Source organism: Monodon monoceros, unplaced genomic scaffold, assembly GCF_005190385.1.
Source record: "Monodon monoceros isolate NGI ecotype Baffin Bay Population unplaced genomic scaffold, NGI_Narwhal_1 Super_Scaffold_22, whole genome shotgun sequence".
Lineage (NCBI taxonomy): Eukaryota > Metazoa > Chordata > Mammalia > Artiodactyla > Monodontidae > Monodon > Monodon monoceros.
This window is the reverse complement of record NW_021703779.1, coordinates 30,942,514-30,951,318: the sequence shown is the minus strand read 5'-3', so window position 1 is coordinate 30,951,318 and position 8,805 is coordinate 30,942,514. Positions and strand designations below refer to the sequence as shown.

Below are 8,805 nucleotides of genomic sequence, written 5' to 3'. Positions count from 1 at the left end.
AGATTAGTCATTGCCAAGGACCGGAGGTAGCACTGTAGAGTGAACTTAAAAGAGCAAGTGGGATCATTTTAGATTGTGATTATGGTTGCACAGCTCTATAATTTACAAAAAAAAAATTAATTGTACATTTAAAATGGGTGAATTGTATATAAGTGTACCTCAATAAAGCTGTTAAAAATTGGTGTATGATAGAGTATGAAAATATGGGTAAGAATACTAGCACTGACATAGAATAATCATTAGCTCTATTGTAATAATCTAACTTCTCTTGAAGTATGAAGCGTCTTGAAAAAGCATTGTAAGATTCTAAGTTCTATAAAGCAAGTCTCTTACTGCTTCATAATATACTAAAATAGAAAATTCTGAGCGCTCCATTATTTCCCTTGGTGTATCTTAAGAAATTTTCCCATTCAATAAAGAAGATGTGGCACATATATACAATGGAACGTTACTCAGCCATAAAAAGAAACGAAATTGAGTTATTTGCAGTGAGGTGGATGGACCTAGAGTCTGTCATACAGAGTGAAGTAAGTGAGAAAGAGAAAAACAAATACCGTATGCTAACACATATACATGGAATCTAAAAAAAAAATGGTTTTGACGAACCTAGGGTCAGGACAGGAATAAAGACGCAGACATAGAGAATGGACTTGAGGACATGGTGCGGAGGGGGAAGCTGGGACGAAGTGAGAGAGTAGCATTGACAAATATACAGTACCAAATATAAAATAGATAGCTAGTGGGAAGCAGCCACATAGCACAGGGAGGTCAGCTTGGTGCTTTGTGACCACCTAGAGGGGTGGGATAGGGAGGGTGGGAGGGAGACGCAAGAGGGAGGGGATATGGGGATATATGTATACGTATAGCTGATTCACTTTGTTATGCAGCAGAAACTAACACAACACTGTAAAGCAATTATACTCCCATAAAGATGTAAAAGAAAAAAGAAATTTTCTGATTCAGAAATGGTCTCATAAATCATGATAAAAATAATTTCAGATAGTTATAGGAGAATCTACTCTGAAATTACAAGATGTGTAATTACATAAACTACATACAGGATGTAGCAAAAAATACAGGATTTGCTCCATATTACAGTTATTGAAAGAGAGAAAAATAATTGCTAATAATTTACTTTGGCATTAGCTTCGCATTAGGCAATGCACTGAACAAAAGAATGAATACTATTTCAGATAGAATCTACCAGGGTCTTCTGAGATTAATGTAATTGTCAATTTCTAAACTAATTGAGGAACCTGAGATCATTGTCCTTATGTTCCTTTATAGAGTTTCTTTGCTAGAGATTGATCAGACACTCAGTTTAATTTTGTCAGAACAATAGCAACTCAATAAAATAGTCATTTTGGGGCTTCCCTGGTGGCGCAGTGGTTGACAGTCCGCCTGCCGATGCGCACACGGGTTCGTGCCCCGATCCGGGAAGATCCCACATGCTGCGGAGCGGCTGGGCCCGTGAGCCATGGCCGCTGAGCCTGAGCGTCTGGAGCCTGTGCTCTGCAACGGGAGAGGCCACAACAGTGAGAGGCCCACGTACAGCAAAAAAAAATAATAATAATCATTTTGTGCTGAAAAGACTTTTCCTACAAAGTAGAAGATAAAATTTTGGCCAATACGCTTTCTCTTTATTTAAATTTAAAATGTTGGAAGAGCCATTTCTACCTATGAAAGTTATATAACATATAGGTATATATACACATATGTATATATTTAAGTAAATAGTATTACCTAATGTTAATGGAGATATGGGAAATTTGATAATACCATATCATGCTGGTGACATTGCCAAATGGAAAACAATTTGTCAGTGTGAATCTTGAAACATAAAAATCTTCATGCCTGTACCTAGCAATTCTCTTTCAGAGAATCTATCCAAATATCCTGCTACTTGGGCACTGCTTCAATAGGTACAACCTTTTGGGGGTTTAGGGTATGTGTGGATAGGAGAAAGCACAATCTGACTCAAAGAATGTTAAATATTTGCTAATTTCAAAGTGCCTGCCTGCATCGTGATAAAAGAATTGACAAAGGCTAATGTAGCTTAAATCTCTTTTCCTCTCTGACGTATTTTCCAAAAAGCCCTCCCAATTCAGCTTCATTGCTGTGTCAATCATATCCCATGTGAATTAACAGAGATATTACCAAAAGATCTGGGCAGAATGAGTCTGGAATGGTGGCTCTCAAAGCTAATGTAGAAAAAATTGTCACTTTGGTCCCATTTTGTAACATTTTACCTTTAAAGCTTTTGGCACCTTGTGACCTACAATACCTGCCATTGAGCATGTGCAGAGTCCTCATTTGGGTCCCCAAGCTTCTGATAGCTTTGTACCAAGCATATCATTTATGTAACAGGATAAATGCAATTCTTCCTGTAGGCTCAGAAAGAGGCCACAAAGGCTGAGAAGAGAGCAATTGTTGCCTGGTAACTGCAGGATCTAAGTCAAGGGGCTGGCTCATCTATGTAGGATTTGCAAACGGGGCAGGGTGGGGGGGTGGGGGGGGGTGGCCCAATGCTGGGTCTTCCAGCATTAACAGATCACCCACCTCCAGATCAGATAAGAGGGTGAGATTAAAAAGTCAAGATATTTAATTTCATTTTTGTTGGTTTGTTTTGGTTTTGTTTTGTTTTATATTTCTTACTGAATTGCTGTAGCAAAAAGAGATGTGCATGTATTATAAGTGTGCAGCTCAATAAAATCTTATAAACTAAATTTACCCATAACACTAGAACCAGATCAGGAAACAGAACATTACCAACTCCACAGACTCCTCCCTCAAGCTTCTTCCAGCCAATCACCCCACTATTTTTGACCTCTAACATAACATGGAATAACCTGGCCTATATTAAGAATTTTATATAAATGGTGTCATAAAGTATATACTCTTGTGCCTGGCACATCTGTTCAGTATTGCGTTTTTGATATATTGGTGTGTATAGTTGTAGAATGACCATCCTCAATGCTGTATAGTATTCCACTGTGTGAATATACCACCATTTATTTTTCCATTCTATTATTGATGGTCAATTAGGTAATTTTCAATTTGGGGCTATTACAAATAGGGCTTCTACCAACATACCTTTGTTGAACATATACGTGCATGTCTGTTAGATATATGCCTAAAGAGTGGAATTGCTAGGTCAAAGAGAATAAATATGTTTAGCTGTAGTATATAATGTCAAAGCATTTTCTAGTTATTATATCAATTTATACTCCCACCTGTACCTCTAGTATATGAGAGTTCCAGATGCTCCACATCCTCACTAACACGTAGTATTTTCTTTTTCATTTTAGCTATTCTGTAGGTGATGTAGAAGTGCATAGTAGTGAGGATTTATTTCAAGAAAGATTTAATTGCACTGTGCTTTACCTCCTCAACTCAAATGAGAGGAGCTTTGGGATCTATTAGAAAATCTTCAAATGTGTTTCCAAGAGCTTGAGGAACAAAAGGACAAGCATCTGACTTGTGCTTACGAATTTTTTTAAAGGCAAGATCTATGGCTGGTACCACCTCTTGCTCTTGGCAGAGTGGAGAGGGCTGACCACAGAGCCGGCTCCTTTTTCAAAAAAGTAGGGAAGAGGTGCAGGTTTCCTGGGGATCAAATATGACCTTGAAAAAGGGATCCAATCTGGGTCTTCTTAGCATTTACTCCAACCCAGAGGACTGGTTGGAATACCTAGGACCCCAATTATAAACAGCTGAAAGCCAAGATGCCAAAGGTAAAGTTCTGTACAGTCAGCCAGAGAAAAGGCGTTCCCCTAACCAAGGAGTTGAAGTAGGAGGTCTCCAATTGGAAAATTGCTAAGGACCCCATAAATGCACCCTGTGGGAAGGAAAGAGGTATTATTGGAAAAATACTATCACCAGAGTACCCCAACACCTGATTCCAAATGGACCAACCACTTAAACTTGTGCCATTTTCACCATTGCCCTGGGATCAGCCATGTAGTAATTAGCAAACAACTAAGAGAAGAAGTTAGTTCCTGTCCTTTTCCTGCTGCAGGATTCCAGTACTGGAGGAGGTCTGTGCTTAGGAAGGAGAAAAGTGTAACTGAATAAGTTTGGCATTTGAAATAACACTAGACTAGACTGGAGTTAAGTCATTACATGATGAACTTGTCAGTGCTTTAAAGAGATTTAAATATTTTTTACTGGTTAAGAGGGACTGGAAAAACCAGGGGGCATGTCAAGGATTTCATCCAGGGGCAGACAGAGAACTGACCCAGAGTTAGAATTAAAAGGAGGAGGATGAGAAAGAATAAGGAAGAATTTCATATAATACAGGGGATTGGCTTAATGTTTAAAAAAGCAAAAAACTCTGATAACCTCAATGTTGATCCTCCTGATGATATTCAGTCTTTCACAGGCACAGTTTATAGGCAAGCAATAAGCAGCAAGATGTTTGAAGTTTACGTGAAAAGTGCTACAGTGCATTTAAAGACAAATCAACCTCAGCTACTACCTAAGCATGTGCTTTAGAAAAAAGGCAAAACCATTCAACCGAAGGTGTCAGAGTGACATCTCTGAGTGACAACAGCCTCTACTGATCAATGAACAGTGATAACTGCGGGCCTGTGCCTTAACTTGAAGACTGGCCCATTGAACTGTTCTGACAGCTCTTGGGACAGAAACAGTTCTGCTCCAGTTATAACAGCAATATGTGTGACCAACATACAGGCTACTGAAGTTTCTGTGCCACAAGTAAGTAAATTCCAGTGAATGTTCGAGGGGTACATGGAGTGTAAGCATTCCTATTCCTATTCCTACTTCTCCACCACCAAAGCCTACAGCCTTTAGAGTCCATTCTTCAACAAGTCTGGTAAACCAACCACATAGACCTTCAGGGAATGTAGCCGAAAAATTTACCTAATCCTATTGTAGGAGTCAGAGGACATCCTCACCTCATAAAGAAGAGCATCCCAACAAAACCAAAATGTAAGAGAATAAAACAAGTGAAGATGCTAACAGTCTTGTTTTGAGTGGGCATGAGAAAACAGAAATAAAGGAACAACTGTATATAAAAAAATACAACTCAACTGGAAACTAAGAGACTTCTCTTTTGGCTTCTCAGAAAACATCAAGTACAAACCTCTCCAATATCCCTGGTCTCCCTGCAAATTCTATTCCAGTTATCAAGGATTCAATAAAACTGAGATTTAACTGGTCAAAATAACTTCAGTGGTCCATAAACAATATCTGCCAACTTAACCTGTTGTCTTCAAATGCTAAAAAAGGAGAATAGAGTGTACAAGATTAGACATGACTAAAAAAGGATTTAGGTTTATTTGCTGACCTCCCTGACTCAGCTAATCAGCATTTATTAGGAAGTCCTAATTAGTAAGTGCAGAGCCAGGAATGCTATTATTAATTTGTTATCAACAGTATGAAGGATGGCAGATATTGATAAACTTAGTTATTCTTTCTTAATCTGGCCAAAGAAAACTAACAGATTTTTCCAAATAACATGTTTTATGAATTCTCCATTGTGCTCCTTTCTGTCATATGTACATTTTTCATGAAAAATTTCAATTATTCAGTCTCTCCCTCTATCTTTCTAAATTAATTTTCCAAAGTTGGAGTATAGTCTTTACACCTTTTGGAGATGCATTAATTGAGGCTTTCTTTTCACCATTACTTAATAGGTCTAACATAGGTACACTATTTCTTCTTCCCACATTTTTGTTCTCTGTAGTCACTTTGCCTTCCCTTCCACTACCTGAGAAAATATGGTATATTAACAAGTGAAATGCACAATGTCTGGTATTTTGTGTAGCTATGGATTTAGGATTTAGACTAATCTCGTTTTGTTTACACAATGGGGAAAATTCAGCTTTTTAAATACTTCATAGAATTGCACCCAAACTTTGCAAGTAGGAAACTTGGACATTTTCTTGGTAGTGACTTTTTAATTCTAATTTTCATAACCTAGAGATCAGGCTGTTGCTTTCACATGATGTATGTAGTATCTCATGACTGGAGTTTGTTTTGTCTTATAATATCTATACTCCTTTTGTTTTTCAAGAGCTATATTGTAAACAGATGATATATTACCTCATTGAAAATACATTTAAAACATGCACACACACACACATACACACACACACACACAAACTTGCAAAAAAAAAAAAAAACAGCAACAACCAACACCAAGGTTAAGAGGAAAAATCAAGAATGAAATAAGCTAAATGTTTAGTATTAAAGGAGTTGGGATTGCAAATGTATTTAACTGTGCTCAGTATTTCTAATTTTCTGTGACATAAGTATACAACATGTGTAGTGTTAAGAATATAAAAATAGAAGTTTGGAGCTGTTGATTTAGAACAAACATTAGAGAGCTAAGGATTTAGATTTTACTTTAAGTGGTTAGATTAATGTAATGATAGTTTAGATTGTCTATACATTTAGAAGTTTTGGTGGGAAATCATAGCATTTCCACTAGATATATTCTATATATATAATGTATATGTATGTATGTATAGACGTGTATGTCTCTGTAGATGTTGTGTGTATTTCTGTGTATGTATGTAAAGTTCAAAAGCATTTTATTGCTTATCTCATTATATATAGTACTTTTTAAGTTACAGTTGCAAAACTTTACAACAGATATGGAACTCTGCCTTGCTGGAGCCTAGAAAACTATAAAGCAATAAAGAGCCAAAATGACTTTTTATACATGTTTTCATGTGGATTTAATGGGATTATGGGATATTTGATGGTAGAAATGCCACAGTGTTAGCTGAATCATCAAATAATTCCTAGACTACTTCTAACATCAATGTCTGGAGGTTATTTCTAAGTTATACTTGTAACCTTGGGTCAACTTTATGATGCCTTTAAGCTTAACAACACTAAACTCTTTGAAACTGTTAGGGGGGTAGTCTAGAGCCTTTAAAAAAATCTAGATAATACTGGTCTCAATACCTTGTAGATAGCCCAATGTTCCAAAAAGATTTTTGCAAATTCCTGGTAGAGGCGCTGAAGTAGAGGGAGGAACTCCAGCTCTGATTGTCTGCCTTCAATTAATTCTTATCCTCTACTTTGTGTCTCAGGATTGTTCCTTTCACTCCACCTTAAGGGGAAAACCTAATATGAGACACATACCCTACTCCTGGAGACACGAAGCCAAAAGCAAACAGGATATTATTATTTTTTAATTCTACTGAATAGTATATGAGCCTGATATATCAAAGTAAATTTAAATTGTATGTTAGACATACTTAGCCTTCAAATCCATTGATTACCTGGGTATAGGATATTTCTCCCCAAATCCACTGCCTCAAATAGCACTTTGGCCTCTTGACACTTCCTGACTCCTTCTACTCATCAGTTGAACCATATTCTCCCAATGACACTATTTTCTTACTCTATTATAGAAAACAATTCAGGGTTTATTAATATCTATTTCTATAACCACCACTTATAACCACTGAATGAGAAAAATATCAAAACAAAAGCCATATGGAAAGGAGATCCCGGGATGGGGAGAAATTTATATTTATTTTTTACAGATCCATTGACTAAATTTGTCCAGTCCATTTTAAAAGAGAGTTGAGACAGCATTAATTCATCCACGTTGAGAAATATTGGCACTGTGCTTGGCTCTAAGAATACTGTACTGAGTGAAATAGACAAAACCCCTGCGCTTACATATTTCCTTGTCTGGGGGAGACAAACAAATTATCCTATAAGTAGGCACAGTCAAGAGCCGTGATGAGTGCTGCATAGAGTGTAAGTTTTGTTAAAGTGTACAGGGAACCTAAGTTCAGTTGAAAACTCAAGGAAAGCCCTTCTGAGATGGAATCATGTACAGCATGCCTTCAAGTATGAGAAGAAGCCGGGCATGGAAAGGGCAAGGAGGAAGATGGACAAAGGGCCTGAGGTAAGAACCTTGGGTGTTTGAGAGAATGAAAGAAGGTCAGGAGTGAGAAGCATAGGGAGCATGTTAGCAGGGCAATGCAGGGCAAGGAGTTTGTAGAGGAAGATAGAGGTCAGCTACCAAACGATGCGAGATATTATTTTTGGTATAATTCTTGGAAATCCTTGAAAAGTTTTGGGGAGCAGGTGGCATGATCCAGTTGACATCTTAAGGAGATCACTCTGTAGTTTAGGAAGAATAGATCCAGGAACAACAATGAATGACATTTATTTTCATAAATCTAGAAAAGGTTATGAAATTGGAGATACATTACACAAATTAGATGTCAGATAACAGACCTTTTCTGGAAGAATTAGGTGTCAGGGAATAGATTCAATTTGTCTAATGAGAGAAGAAGTGCCTGTTAGGAGCATTAGAATTCTAGAATAAAATTCCTAGTGGACAATACATATATGAACTTTCTCATGTAAGTAAAGGTATCAACTACCTGAAATGCCTTTTCCCATTTGATCGTCAAATGGAACATCTGATTCTAATATTCCCATGGATAAAAGCCTTGTAAGGTCATTCAGACGCAATTTCATGGGGGCAAAGCCAAAAACTGCAGGTCTAATTCATACTGCCTTTGCCTTCACACATCTCCACACAGCTGATTGTGCAACTGCTGCAGTGAAGAATAGGGCTCCTAAATTTGAAACTATATCACGCACATCACTTATCATTCACATGTGTCCTAGTCACTTTATTAATTACATAAATCTTTTGTACAAGGGTCCCTGGGATGGTGGACAGACAGTACGTGCAGCACCATCGGCTGTCGGTGCCAATCATTTGGTGAATATGATTAGCTATATTATAGATTTGTTAGGTGCTTTTTAATCATGTTTACACATTTTAAGAAATAATTGAATTGG

At 37.3% G+C, this 8,805-nt stretch overlaps 1 pseudogene; it reads left to right on the top strand.

Moving 5' to 3' along the window:
* Positions 1-4,278: 4,278 nt before the first annotated feature.
* LOC114905769 lies at positions 4,279-5,188 on the top strand (annotated as a pseudogene).
* Positions 5,189-8,805: the final 3,617 nt, after the last annotated feature.